Below are 15,180 nucleotides of genomic sequence, written 5' to 3'. Positions count from 1 at the left end.
GTATCTCAGAATCAGTTTGATTTTCATTTCCCTGATGATTAAGGGTGTCAAGAAATTCCTTAAATGTCTTTTGGCCATATGAGATTTTTCTGGTGAGAATTCTCTGTTTAGTACCCCATTTTTCAATTGGGTTATTTTGTATTTTGAAGTCTAGTTTTTTGAGTTATTTATATATTTTAGAGGTTAGCCTTCTGTCAAATGTGGGGTTGGTGAAGATCTTTTCCCATGCTATAGGCTGTCATTTTGTCTTACTGATGGTGTCCTTTCCTTCACAGAAGCTTTTCAGTTTCACGAGGTCTCATTTATTGATTGTTGTTCTCAGTGTCTGTGCTACTGATGTCATATTTAGGAAGTGGTCTCCTGTGCCAATACTTTCAAGGGTACTTCCCACTCTCTTCTCTGTTAGGTTCAAAGTAACTGAATTAATGTTGAGGTCTTTGATCCACTTGGACTTGAGTTTTGTGCATGGTGATAGATATGGATCTGTTTGCAGTCTTCTACATGTTTACATCCAGTTATGCCAACACCATTTGTTGAAGATGCTTTACTTTTTCCATTATGAAATTTTGGCTTCTTTGTCAAAAATCAGGTATTCATAGGTGTGTGGATAGATATTAGGGTCTGCGATTCAATTCCATCAGTCCCCATGTCTGTTTTTATGCCAATATCAAGCTGTTTTTATTACTATATCTCTATAGTAGAGTTTGAAGTCAGGGATGGTGATTCTTCCAGAAGTTCCTTTATTGTAAAAGATTGTTTTAGCTATTCTGTTTTTTTTTCATATGAAGTTGAATGTTGTTCTTTCAAGATCTATAAAGAATTGTGTTAGGATTTTGATGATGATTGTATTGAATCTCTAGATTGCTTTTGGGAAGATTTCCATTTTTATTATGTTGATCCTACCTATCCAAGAGCATGAGAGATCTTTCCATTTTCTGGTATCTTCCTTAATTTCTTTCTTTAAAGACTTAAAGTTCTTGTTATACAGGTCTTCACTTGTTTGGTTAGAGTTACCCCAAGATTTTATATTTGTAGCTATTTTAAAGGGTGATGTTTCTCTGATTTCTTTCTCATCCTGTTTATCATTTGTATATAGGAGTGCTACTGATTGTTTTGAGTTTATCTTGCATCCAACTACATTACTGAAGGTGTTATCAGCTGTAGGAGTTCCTGGGTAGAATTTTAGGGGTCACTTATGCATACTATCGTATCATCTGCGAATAGCAATAGTTTGACTTCTTTTCTGATTTGTATCTCCTTGATTTCCTTTTGTTGTCTTATTGCTCTAGCTAGAACTTCAAGGACTGTATTGAATAGACATGTAGAGAGTGGACAGCCTTGTCTTGTTCTTGATTTTAGTGGCCTACTAATCTTCTTAATTATACTTTATTTTCTTGAATTTTTTTGAGAATAGATCAACAGGTATTGACAACTGATGTTGGGGCCCATTGTTATTGATTCTGTTCCATCTGTATGTAAGGTCAGAGGGTTCAAACCTATTCTTGTTCCTCAATGAGAGAATGTTTGACCTAAGGTGTGGCTACTGGATGTCTTGACCCTCAAGACCAAATTACAGGATGTTCGACTTAGGGCATTGTTACCAGATATTTTGAGTATTGGGAAGGTAATTATGTTTGTTTGTTTCCTGTATCCTGATAAGGAAGTCTTTTACCCTCCTCTTTTTATTGCAGTACATAAGGGCTATGAGTAATAAAGTTGGGGCATCTGAAATATTCACTGAGTGCTCTCCTGACTCTATCTTCTGTCTCTTGTCTCTTTCTTTTCTCAGTCTTCACTTTCCCTTTCAGGCACATCCGAACTCATTGGTTGGACCTGACAAATGGTACCCTGGATATAGAGTCTGAATTTGGGACAGAAGTGAAGGACAACACAAGTGAGAGTTAGCACTCCGATAACATTAAAGTTCAAGTGTGGTGAGTAACTTGGGAGTAAAATTGTATATATGAGGCAGGGTAATCGTAGTCAGCTGCTTGTACATTTGCTTAGAGATATTTTAAAAGCCAAAGAGCCAGAGTAGAGCAGCAGCAAGTACAGAAATTTTTAGAGCTTATAGAGCAGTTGTGCCCTTAGTTTCCTTAACACAGGACCTGGGATGCAGACTCGTGGGCAAGAGTTGGAGTGAAAATCAAGTACCATTTTGAAGAGTATGGGCCTGGAAAGGTCCCAGTGAGTGCCCTTGGTCTGTGGGCACTTATACAGGAAAGTTTGAATTTGTACCCTGAACAGCTGTAGGTATTTCCCCCTGAACTGGTTAAAAGTCTAACAAAACCATCTGTGCTGCATAAGGAGGGACTGCTAGTTGAGGAACTGCTAGATGAGGAAACCTTTATGGGATTGATTGATAATGATCAGTTCCATCCTGATGAGCTAGAGGAAGAAGCTGGTAATTATCACAATGAGGAGTTTTCACCTCTCTCACTTCTGACCATGAATGCTGGGAGGCAAAAGCTGTGTGGTGAGATTATACAGGAGCTAAAGTGTTTGAGAGATTTAGTAGTATCCCTTGCACAAAAAATGGAAACTCTGAAAGTTTCCTCTTATCAGAAAGGCACTCCTCTCCCCACCATAGTGGCTGACTTAAATCCACTTAGGGGACCATCTATGGTGCACAGACCTCCCGGGACATGGCAAACACTCACTGTTAGTCATGCATCTCCCCTGCAAACTAGTGTTAGAGAGGCAACTAGCAGAGGGGAGGATGTGCAAGTGTTTCAGATGTTTCTAGTTATAAAGCAAAGGGATGCCCAGGGAAATTTAGTCGGAGTGCATGTGCCAATTCCGTTTAAACAACTCAGGGAATGAAAATCAGCATGATCTCAATATGGGGCCACTGCCCCTTTTACACATATGCTGTTAGAAAACATGGCTTTAGAAGCTTTGCCCCCCTATGGGGAGATTGGAAACAGATGGCCAAAGCTTGCCCGGCAGGAGGGGATTATTTGTTGTGGAAGGCTGAATTTGCAGAACAATTTAAGGCCACAGCTGAGAGAAATAAGGCCCAACACATTCCCATTGCTTTTGATATGCTTGCTGGGGAAGGCATTTATCAGGAAACAGACCAGCAGTTAAATTTTGAGGTAGCAGCATATGCCCAGGTTAATGCAGCTGCCAAGAGGGCCTGGAACAAGCTTCCATCTTCTGGAGGGCAGACTGAGGACTTGTCAAAAGCTAGGCAGGGACCTGATGAATTATTCCAGAATTTTGTCTCTAGGCTGATGCAGACATCAGGCAGGTTAATTGGGGATACAGAGGCTGGACTCTTGATTCTTAAGCCACTAGCCTAAGAGAATGCTAATGCAGTATGTCAGGCTGCTTTGAGACCTTTTATAAAGAAAAGCAACCTCTCTGATTATATTCAAATTTGTTCAGATATTAGCCATTCATATACTCAGGGATTAGCTATGGCTGCTGTGTTACAGGGAAAAACAGTTAAGGATGTTCTCTTCCAACAAAGAAATCAAAACAAATAGAGGAGAGTTGCAAGACCTCCGGGAAGTTGCTTTGGATGTGGTCAGATGGGGCACCAGGTCAGGCTGTGTCCTGATTAGCAAATAAGCCTAGGGGCAAAGAAGGATCCTGGATTGGGCCAGAGATGCAAAGGAGGGAAGCATTGGACTAATAAATGTAGATCAAAGAAGGATGCCCAAGGGTATCCCCTGCAGGAAAATGATCAGAGGGGCCCACCTCAGGCCCTGAGACAAATTTATGGGGTGATCCAGCAGCCTGTCCCCCTGCAAGGACGTCCATTCGGGACCTCTACAGAGAAGATCTCAGCTCTACTGTATACACAGTTTTAACTCCTGAAATGGGGATGCAACCTCTCCCCAGTGGTGTTTATGGGTCTTTGCTGAAAGGCACTGTAGGGTTATTGCTGGGAAGGAGTAGCACTACCATAAAGAGAACCTTTGTTCCCAGAGTGATTGACACTGATTTTGAGGGAGAAATCAAGGTTATGACTCACTCACCTAGTGGAATTTCTGTGGTAAAGACAGACCAGAGACTTACACAATTAATTTTACTTCCCCAAGTGCGAATGAAAAATCAGGTAAAAAGTGGTAATGGAGGAGAGTCTGGGTATGTTTATTTGATACCTATTGGCTACAAGCCATATGTCCACAGCACCCAGAGTTCACTTTGTTTATAAATGGAAAGAGCTTTTCTCACCTCATTGGTACAGGTGTAGATGTGGCTGTTATTACTGCCAGTCAGTGACCTTCACTATGGCCAAAGATGCAGACTACTACACAGCTACAAGGAAGTGGTCAAACTCAGAGTCCTGAACAAAGTAGCAATGACCTTTCCTGGGAAGATGAAGAAGGACATGAAGGAACTTTTTTGACATACATTGTTCCCCACTTACCTGTAAAATTATGGGATTGAGATACTATGAACCAAATGGGAGTGCCTTTATATAGGCCCAATGCAGTTATTGTGAATCAAATGTTTCAACAAGGATTGTTGCCAAATTGAGGGCTAGGCAAGGAGCATGAGGGAAGATTTGATCCTATCATGCCTAGCAGGAGAACCTTCCAAATCAGGATTAGGATATTTTTAGGAGAGGTCACTAAGAAACAGGCACTCCATGCAGACTCTATTATTTGGAAAAATTAGGAGCCTATGTGGGTGAATCAATGGCCTCTAACAGAAGAAAAAGATAGAAGCCACCCCAAAGTTAGTGCAGGAACAGCTAGATAGTGGCCATATTGTACCCTCTAACTCCCACTGGAATTCTATTTTCCTGATTAAAAAGAAATCTGGGAAATGGAGATTAATACAGGATTTAAGAAAGGTTAATGGAACCATGCAGCTAGTGGGAGCTTTGCAGTTTGGGTTGCCTTCTCCTACAGCCATACCAAAGGATACCTATAAAATCATTCTAGATTTAAAGGGTTATTTTTATAGCAGACCTTTTGCTCCCAAGATTGTCCTAGGTTTGCATTTAGCAGTCCTTCAGTTAATTTAAAGAGTCCATGAAGAGTTATCATTGGAAGGTTTTGCTCCAGGTCATGACCAATAGTACTACATTGTGCGAGAAATTTGTGGCTCAGACTACACACAATATTAGAGATCAATTTCTGCAAATTTATATTTCATTATATGAATGATATTTACTTGCTCATTAAAATAAAGGAGTTTTGCTTACAACATATGGACAGCTTCAACAGAGCCTTACCCATGAAGGTTTATAATTGCCCCAGAAAAAGTACAAAGACAGCTTCCTTTCCAGTATTTGGGACATACCTTGGATCCTAAAGAAATTAAGCCTCAGAGATTAGGAATTAGGAAAGAAAGATAGCTTTCAAACTTTGAATGACTTTCAGAAATTATTGGGAGCTATTCAATGGCTGTGGCCCTATTTGAAGTTGTCTACTGGAGATCTTGAGCCCCTCCATGAGAGTCTTCGGGGTATAGTGATCATAGCTTCCCTAGGCATCTTATAGATGGAGTATTCAATTCAACATCAGTAGGTATGTTATGTTGACTGTACAAAACCATGGGAAACCTATGTGCTTCCTCCATGACATACTCCAACAGCTGTGTTATGGGAAAATGGGCCATTATTGTGGTTGCATTTACCTGTTTCGAAGCTCAAGTGTTAAATCCTTATTATGAAGCAGTGATTTGTTTAGTGTAGAAAAGCTGTTTAGAATCTTGGTGATATTTTGGTAAAGAACCAAGTGTGATCAATTTTCCTTATACTAAACAGCAAGTTGACTGGTTATTTCACAATAATGATTCCTAGACAATTGTTCTTGTTCAGTTTTGGGGCCAAACTGATAATAATTTTCCAGCCAATAGATTGTTACAATTTGCACAAATGCATTCCTTTATCTTTCCTAAAGTTGTGATGAAAGATCCCATAAAAGATGCAATGCTTGTTTTTACTGATGGTTCTTCCAATGGAAGAGCTGCTTATATTGTTAATGGTAAAGGCTATGCAGTACAAACAGCTCCAACTTTAGTTCAGATAGTAGAATTATGAGCTATGGTTTTCCAGTTTTTTTGTAAATTGTTTAATTTGTATACTGATAGTTATTATATTTTTAGTTCTCTTCAAGTAATGGTCAGGTTAGAATACAGTTTCAGCAAATTCAAGATGTCATTCATCAAAGAAAAGTAGCATGCTTTGTGGGTCATAGTAGAGCTCATTCTAGTCTTCCTGGCTAACTAGCTGTCAGTAATGCATCAGCTGATAAATTAACAAAGATTGTCGCTTTGTCCCAGGTAGAATTAGCTCAATAGTCACGTGCCCTTCATCTTCAGAATAGCAGAAATTTATGACAATTTGGCCTTACCAGAAAAACTTCTCACAAATCGTTAAGCTATATAATGTTTGCACACAGTATTTTCCTGTATTTCCCTTAGGGGTAAATCCTTGAGGACTCCTTCCTAGTCATCTAGGGCAAATGGATGTTACTCATGTTGCAGAATTTGGCAATTAAGATACGTGTATGTGGCAGTTGATACCTATTGAGAGTACTTGAAGGCATTTGCACAAATTGGGGGAGCCACCAAGCATGTGATATCTCATTGCTTAAAATATTTTTCATATATGGGAATTCCTAAAATTATAAAAATGGATAATGGGTCCTGATATATTAGTAAAAGATTAAAGCATTTTTTCCCAATGGAAAACTTAATATAAAACAGGCATTCCTTATAATCCTCAAGGACAAGGAATTGTGGAACATGCTCAAGGCACTTTGAAAACACAACTTCAAAAAATAAAATGGGGGGTTACATTCCCCAGCTACCATACATTGCATTAAATCATGCCCTCTTCGTTTTAAATTTCTTGAATGTGAATGCCTGTGAGCTATCTTTCATGGATAGATTTTAGCAGGATGGCACTCAAGGAACTTCTGCTCAAATGTAATGGAAGGATCCTTGCACTAGATTATGTTTTGATATGGGGTCGAGGGCATATTTGTGTTTTTTCAAAGAAGGAAATGAAGCTTGATGGCTGCCTGAGCACGTGGTGTGGCATGCAGAACAAAGGAGTTCCAGCTTTGATGATATTGTGGCTTCTGGCACTTTCCCAGAAGAGTTGAAGTGAGATTTACTGAATTTATATTCCTGATCCTCTGATATTATCATCCTGCAGTCTGAGAAGGGAAGGAGATTATAGTGACAGTTAATGATTTCCAACTTCTTGATAGACCTGCTGCACCAATTTCCCAGAACTCTGTGAATTTTAATTATTCTAGATCTGGCCAAGGAACACCTGTTTTTCCAAAAATGAATCTGTGACTGAGTGTTTAGCCATTTATCCACACTATATCTTGGGACACAGAAGTCACCTCTGCCAATATAAGTGTTCGTCTGCTGTTGAAATAGAAATCCTGTAGAACAGATGTCTCAGAGATCTTCCTCCTATGGGAAAGAGACTCATTGGAGTAACTGAACACTATTATGGAGGCAGTGTGTAGCTACAGCCCTTCTTCAGTATAACATCACTGGAATTCAGGATTAGGTGCTAGATTGGTTGAGAAACAAAATTGGAAGTATTGAAGAGATCCCACAAACTGATGAGGAACGATGGTATAAAAATTTTGTTGTTGGTATTTGGTACCTGGGACTAGAGCAGTTCAAATATGTCTTTAGTAGTTGGCAGCAGCAATGTATTGGATTTGAGGTAGGGGAGGAAAGGTTCAGAATTCTGGAGTTACTCTTAACTCATCCATCACAAAAACATTTTCTTGTCTCTGGATTGGATCGAAGTTATGAGAAATATAATTTAACCAACTGTGTGTTCATTGTTAATAATCCTACTAGAATTATGGTATTAACCTGTTAATGTTTATAACCACTTCTGTTAACAATGAAAACGTTACTGGATGGAAAAAAGTTAGAACTCATTCTGAGAAGAATTTGGCAGGATGCTAATGAGTCCTTAGATTCGATGTGATTAAAGAAGTATGCAGCTAAAGCCGGGCATTGGTGGCGCATGCCTTTAATCCCAGTACTTGGCAGGCAGGGGCAGGTGAATCTCTGTGAGTTCGAGGCCAGCCTGGTCTACAGAGCAGGTCCCAGGACAGCCTCCAAAACAATGCAGAGAAACCCTGTCTTGAAAAACCAGAAGAAGAAGAAGAAGAAGAAGAAGAAGAAGAAGAAGAAGAAGAAGAAGAAGAAGAAGAAGAAGAAGAAGAAGAAGAAGAAGAAGGAAGAAGAAGAAGAAGAAGAAGAAGAAGAAGAAGAAGAAGAAGAAGAAGAAGAAGAAGAAGAAGAAGAAGAAGAAGAATGCAGCTGAAACTGCTAGAGACATAGAGACATCCTGGACCAATTTTAAAAGGCCATTCCATCTTGGTCATCCTTTACTCCTTTATTAGGAGGTATGGTAGCCACAGGATCATGTGTATGGTTAAACCTTATCTGCTTGCCTGTGACTATCAAGTTACTTTTGAACTCTCAATGAAAAGTTGGAGTAGATGTACATGGCATCAAGCTATGCACGCTCCCTTAACCTTTTATAAACAGAGGCTGGTAGTCAAAGACGGTGAAGAATTTTTTTGCCTCCAGTGAACCTAAGACAGGGCACATATGATGGAATGTGTGTGCCAATGATGGGCAAGTCTGCAAAGTTGAAAAAGACAATCTAAGATAGGCACAGTCATCTGTCCTGTGGCAGAAGCTTAGGCATTAATTAAAAAATTACTAAGGGAGAATTTCTGGGGCCTATTACTATTGATTCCATTCCGTCTTGACTTAAGGTCAGAGAGTTCAAATCTATTCTTGTTCATCAAGGTTAAACAACAGAAAGTTTGGCCTAAGGTGTGGCTACTGGACATCTTAATCCTCAAGACCAAATTACAGAATGTATGACTTAGGGCATGCTTACCAGATGTTTTGACTATTAGGGAGGTAATTACATTTGTTTGTTTCCTGTATCTTGATAAGGAAGTCATATGCCCTCCCATTTTGATTGGTGTATATAAGGGCTATGAGTAATAAACTTGGGATATCAGCAGTATTCACCAAGTGCCCTCCCAACTTCATCTCTTGTCTTTCTTTTCTCAATCCTCACTCCCCCTTTCAGGCACATTCTAACTCATTCGCTGGACCTGGCAAGTTACAGAACATTTAGGGTACTAACAGGCTCTGGAAGGAGAGGTTATGTGGAAAGATCTTGCTATAGGGAATGGTATGGACCTGAACACATGTGGGGGAAAGGTTATGGCTATGTTTTCCTACAAGAAGCTGATAGTCCATCTTGAGTTCCCAACAGTGTCATCAAACACTCCCAGGTTACAAAAGAGATGGCTGCAGCACCATTGCCAGAAGTCGAAGATACAGATGATGATGAGTTTGAAGGCACAGCAGAGACCAGAGCGAGACTTCTAGTCTACCAAGAGGGATAGGCTCCCGACTTGAAGACAAATTAAACACCTTATGCTGAATGTATTCAAGCAGTCAAGGACAAAGGGCAACCCATTACTCTTGCTTACTTATGTTTTTTAGCAATTCTGTCATTACTCTCTGTCCCGCTGGCAGACTATGCCAGGGTCTACTGAGCTTATTTTGTCCCTGATCCAACTCTGACCCACCCAGTTACTTGGGAGGATCCACCAATTCGAGTGTTTACTAATGATATTCAGTTTTTTGGCAGTCCTGATGTTCCTCACATGGTGCTATGCACTACTACCTTAACTACACTGGGATATCACCCACCACTCGTATTTGTCATTTGCGGTTACTATAGATGTATCCCTCTCATCCAAGTGACCTGTGTAGCTTGTGGCTTTGGGGTACAGGAGAGTTTGGGTGTGTAGTTTTTCAAGCATCATCAATTCATCCACCGCTTGTTTTTTCCAATATCTAATCACTCACAGGTTACCCCACTGAATGGATGCTTCCCATTATGCAATGAGAATCCCATGCCCTGGTTTCAGCTTGGAATTCCCCCTTGGGTGGCATGCTCTACAGTTCTGAAGAACTTTGTGCCTCTGAATGGATGACCTGAAGTGCTGGTAGATTTGTCTTGGAGGTGCACACCTGGTCTGGATGAAGATGCCTTCCTAGGACCTCCTCATTTTCCTATTATAATGTCTCCAGAGGAAAAAGTTCAGCCAGATCTTTGGCTCTTAGCCACAGCCTTGGACAATGTGGTTGTTTGTGGGACTTTTTGTGAAAATGAACAACCATGGCATGGACATCATTTTGTGTTTGGACTCACTGCCTGTGTCAACCCTCCATATATGATATCGATTAGGAATCCCTCTATTCAAGAAAGCAGGGGGCAGTTCGAAATAACCTGTATCAATTGTCTCCTTTTTGGTTGTATAAACTCCTCTTCTGCACATAGGAGCCTTCTCTCGTTTTGGCAGCCTTCCTTTGTTATGTTCCCGTGAACCTTAAATATACATGGTACAGTGATTTTTGAACATGTTCTCTTTGAACTACATCAAGGTTTCGTTGGAAAGTGGAGATTTTTAGGTCAGTTTTCATCTAGCATTTTTACAGTAGTCAATGCTATACAACTTACAGTTGTTTTCACAACTGCAAACTGCTCGTTTTTTTTTTAAATCATCTTGTTTGTAATACCTCTGTAGGAGAATGTATCTATAAAGCACTAGAAGCTAAGTTAAATGCCTTAAAAGTTGTGGTATTGCACCTAGAAGATACAGTACAAGCAGCACAACATCACTTCATAGCATCATTCTGGCTTTAAATATGTCTGTGTTACTCCTTTAAGCTATAATGGATCTGAATGGAAATGGGATAGAGTTAAAAACCATTTGCGTAGAACATGATATCATGAGAACGTTAGTTTAGATTCAAGCAATTAGATACCGCCCCTGACATGGGCCATGCTCATCTTGTATTCAATTCCCCTTTGCAGCTGACCAAAGATTTATTATAAAAGCTACAAGGATTTAACCCCTTTAATATCCTTTAACATTCATTCAGCATTATTCCCAGATTACTTGTGTTAGTGATTATTTTGACAATATTAGGAGGTATTTGTTGGTTTAAGGGATATCAGGGTCTCTTAGACATTGAGACACTAATAACTCATCTGGAATTAAAATTTTTAAAAAGAAGGGTGGAACCTGTTGGGAGCCAGTCCCATCCAAGTCTCTGTCAGAGGTCCTGATGAAAGGACAAGGAGGCACACTTGGCAGGGTCTTTTCTGGGACTTGGACCAGGGCCTCAAAGGAGTCAAGGTTGCAGTTTCTTGGGATCTGATTCTTCCCTTTGGCCTGTGGTTATCAGTCCCACGGAGCTGTGTCTGAGGTATCTTGCGTTGCCTTTGTCATCATTGTCTGATTTAGCTTTCTGCTGACTGTGACTACCTCTCCCGCTCTGCAAACAGTATGTGAGAAGCTGTGTTGCTTAATACTTTTCTCCAGCCAACTTCTCCTGAAATGTACTTCACCCAGAGAGAGGCAGAGTCGCAGAAGCGGAGTTGGAAGGACAGAGGCAGAGAGGCGCTCTGGGAGGGGTAGATGTGGAGGCAGATGCAGAGAGAGGTAGAGACAGAGGGGGAAAGGGGGAAATGCAGAGGTAATGGGGGAGGCAGTGACATAAGCAGAGAGGCAGAAACGCAGAGGCAGAGATTAAGAGAGGCACAGAAGCAGGGGCAGCCGCGAGCACCAGCACGCACTTGATCCACAGACATACATGCAAACCAAACACTCATACACATAAAATAAATGTAAAACAATTCAAACGGAGGCTTGGGTTCTTTATACTTATCAAAAGGAGAGCCAGAGAAACACTACAGCAATGCCTTTGCTCAGGAACCATCCAGTAAATAAATCTTTAAAAAAAAAAAAAACCTGTGGGCAGGCCGGGCGTTGGTGGTGCACGCCTTTAATCCCAGCACTCGGGAGGCAGAGACAGGCGGATCACCGTGAGTTCGAGACCAGCCTGGTCTACCGAGTGAGTTCCAGGACAGGCTCCAAAACAATACAGAGAAACCCTGTTTCGAAAAACAAAACAAAACAAAAAAACAAAACAAAAAAAACCTGTGGGCATAGGGTATGGTAAACACTGGGGCTCTTTCTTTTATTGTTCTCATGGTCTTAAGTAGTTGTGTAAGCAGAAAGGGCGCATCTCTGTTACCAAGAATTGTAAACTGAGCCTAGCCTTACAAGAAAACGAATTTCCCCATTCTTTATAGTTTTAAATTATGTGCATTTGTTTGTGGGTACATTCATATGGATGCAGGTACTAGATGATGCCATTGGCATTAGGTCTCTGTGGAGCTAAGAGCCATCTGTACTCCAGTCCTCTGCCAGAACAGTCCACCGTCTTAACCATGGGGGCACCTCTCAGTCTCATTTACCTCCCTTCTCACCAGTGCCACGTGAGGACATGGGACTGAGCTTCAGCTTTCTCATATGGAAAATTTCTCATATGGAAATTAAGGAAAGCAGAACCAACCTCAGTAAAATGACAAAATTCACAGGACAATTGGAGGATTTATTTTATTAAGGCTATTGCCATGAGGAGAACTTTATTTTTATTTTATTTGTTTTTTAAATTTTTTAATGTAAATCAGAAACATGAATGCTTCACATGTCAATCCCTGCTCCCTCTCTCACCCCACCTCCCTAGTCCCTCCACCAGCTACCCAGCCCCCCACCCAATCCCCACATCATTCCCCAGGGAGGGTGAGGCCCTCCTTGGGGGGATTGAGGAGAACTCTTAAAAAAAACACAACAGAGCCGGGCATTGGTGGCACACGCCTTTAATCCCAGCACTCAGGAGGCAGAGGCAGGCAGATCTCTGTGAGTTCGAGGCCAGCCTGATCTACAGAGCGAGTTCCAGGACAACTTCCAAAACAATGCAGAGAAACCCTGTCTCAAAAAACCAAAACAAACAAACAACAACAACAAAAAAAACCAACAAAAAACCCCACAACAGATGGCTTTGTAGATGGAGGCAAATATGAAAGCCATCCATGAGTGGTATGGGAGTCACAGGCAGTAAGGGAAAGAGTATTAATTGAGAGAATTTGCACAGGGAATGTGGTTCTTTCTAACTAGTTTGGAACCTTACAAAAAGGTGGGGGGATTTCTCTAGTCACTTTACTAGATTCCAGAGTTCAGACAAAGTTCAATGTTATCAGGAAGTTTACAGGAAGCCTAGCATCAGCTAAATGATTCTTTTTTAGCTTTTCCTCCAATAGAAGGATGCACAAAGTGAGTGCGGGCATTCAGATAAGGATGTAATAGACCCAACAGCTAATGAATAGTCAAGGGTCACATTGCTGTGACAAATTCCATGACCCTTCCTTTTTGTTTCTCAGGATGACTCCTATACATTTTTGTTCCTTTACTCCTTATGGGTAAACTGGATTTGACCAATGATCTTGATTACCAAAGATGAACAGCGGTTTGACAGAAACAGGGAAGAAAGGAGAATGTTCCTGGTAGTGCTAATCTGCTTTCTTGGCAAGAAAAGACAGAGGCTTAAAAGAGCAAAGGCATTGCTGTAGTGTTTCTCTGGCTCTCCTTTTGATAAGTATAAAGAACCCAAGCCTCCGTTTGAATTGTTTTACATTTATTTTATGTGTATGAGTGTTTGGTTTGCATGTATGTCTGTGGATCAAGTGCGTGCAGGTGCTCGCCGCTGCCCCTGCCTCTGTGCCTCTCTTAATCTCTGCCTCTGCGTTTCTGCCTCTCTGCTTATGTCACTGCCTCCCCCGTTACCTCTGCATTTCCCCCTCTCCCCCTCTGTCTCTACCTCTCTCTGCATCTGCCTCCACATCTACCCCTCCCAGAGCGCCTCTCTGCCTCTGTCCTTCCAACTCCGCTTCTGCGACTCTGCCTCTCTCTGGGTGAAGTACATTTCAGGAGAAGTTGGCTGGAGAAAAGTACATACAGAGAAAGACTCACTGCTAAGTACAAAAGAGCCAATCACAGCCATGATATGACAGGTACCTCCTGTTGTCTCTAAAGTGCTAAATTGGAAAATAACTTCTGTGAAAAGGACGGAGACCCTAAATATATTGTGGCCAGTCTATAAATTCTTGGAAAGGCTTCATTATGTTGTTTTCTTCCTCAAAGCTCCAAGTCCTGAGGAATTCTTTTGATGATGATATTTTAGTTTTTGGGGGCAGAGTCTCACAGTGTTTTCCAGGTTTTCTGTCCTGGTACTCATATGCTGGTTTTGACGTCATGCAATTTCACCCCAGTTTCCCAAGTGCTGGGATTATAGAAGTAAGTCATCAAGGGATCATAAGAAATTCTGCAGAAACAGTAATTGTACCTTTGTGTATACTGAAAACAAGAGCAAGGTGTTAAAAATCCTACAATTGTAAGCAATGGTAGATAACTGGAGTCTAGACTAAAATCCTCACCATACAAATAAACAAAACAAAACCCACCTCAGGAAAGGGCCAGAGACTTGTCCAAGACCACACTGATAGTGGCATCCATACTCTCGAGATAATTCTAGTTCTACTACTCTGGCCTCAAATTACCGTGCAGCAGGCACATACCAACTTACTTATTTCTTATTAATGTTTTTATTTAACATATAAGATAATGGGTTTCATTATGACATTTTCATACATGCACAGTCTTGCCCTTTGCTCATCTTGACATCTTCCCCACCCCATTGCCATCTTTGCCCGGTCCTGAACCTTCTCGAACACTGTTCTCTTTCATTCCTCCAAACAGGCTGGTATCAATTTACTCTGTACTTGTCTAGAAAGTAGATTTTGTTCTACTCAGTCTCACCTAAATATGGTATTTTCTCTGTAGTTGTTCCTCAATGTCCACAGTCATCTATTGGATTAGGAACTGTTTATGGAGATAAAAATCATAACTTTAAACATGTAAGCATTGGAGCAGATTGTATCAAATGGACAGGCACTCTGACACTCAGGAGCCAAAGAATATTGAATGTTACAACTCAGATGGAAAGGTATTCTTGCACTCGGGGGCCAAAGAATACTATCAGCCACAGTAAGCATAGCAGCTTACAGCCCTGCTTCAGGGGAAGGCTTCCCCAGTGTAAGAGCTCTGCTCCTGCAGGAGAGGATTTCCCTAGCAAAGTTCTTACAATTTGGCTCTGGTCCCCTGGGGTGTAGTGTAACAACTCTGCTTCGGTATGGGAAGGTTTCCTGGTGATCACTTGGCTCGCTCAGCTCTGCTCTGGCTCTGGTGAAAAGTTGTTAATTCTCCCCTCTGTTTCATTCCTTTGAAA

This window comes from Mesocricetus auratus, unplaced genomic scaffold (assembly GCF_017639785.1).
Source record: "Mesocricetus auratus isolate SY011 unplaced genomic scaffold, BCM_Maur_2.0 Super-Scaffold_100003, whole genome shotgun sequence".
Lineage (NCBI taxonomy): Eukaryota > Metazoa > Chordata > Mammalia > Rodentia > Cricetidae > Mesocricetus > Mesocricetus auratus.
Note: the sequence above shows the minus strand (reverse complement) of the source record.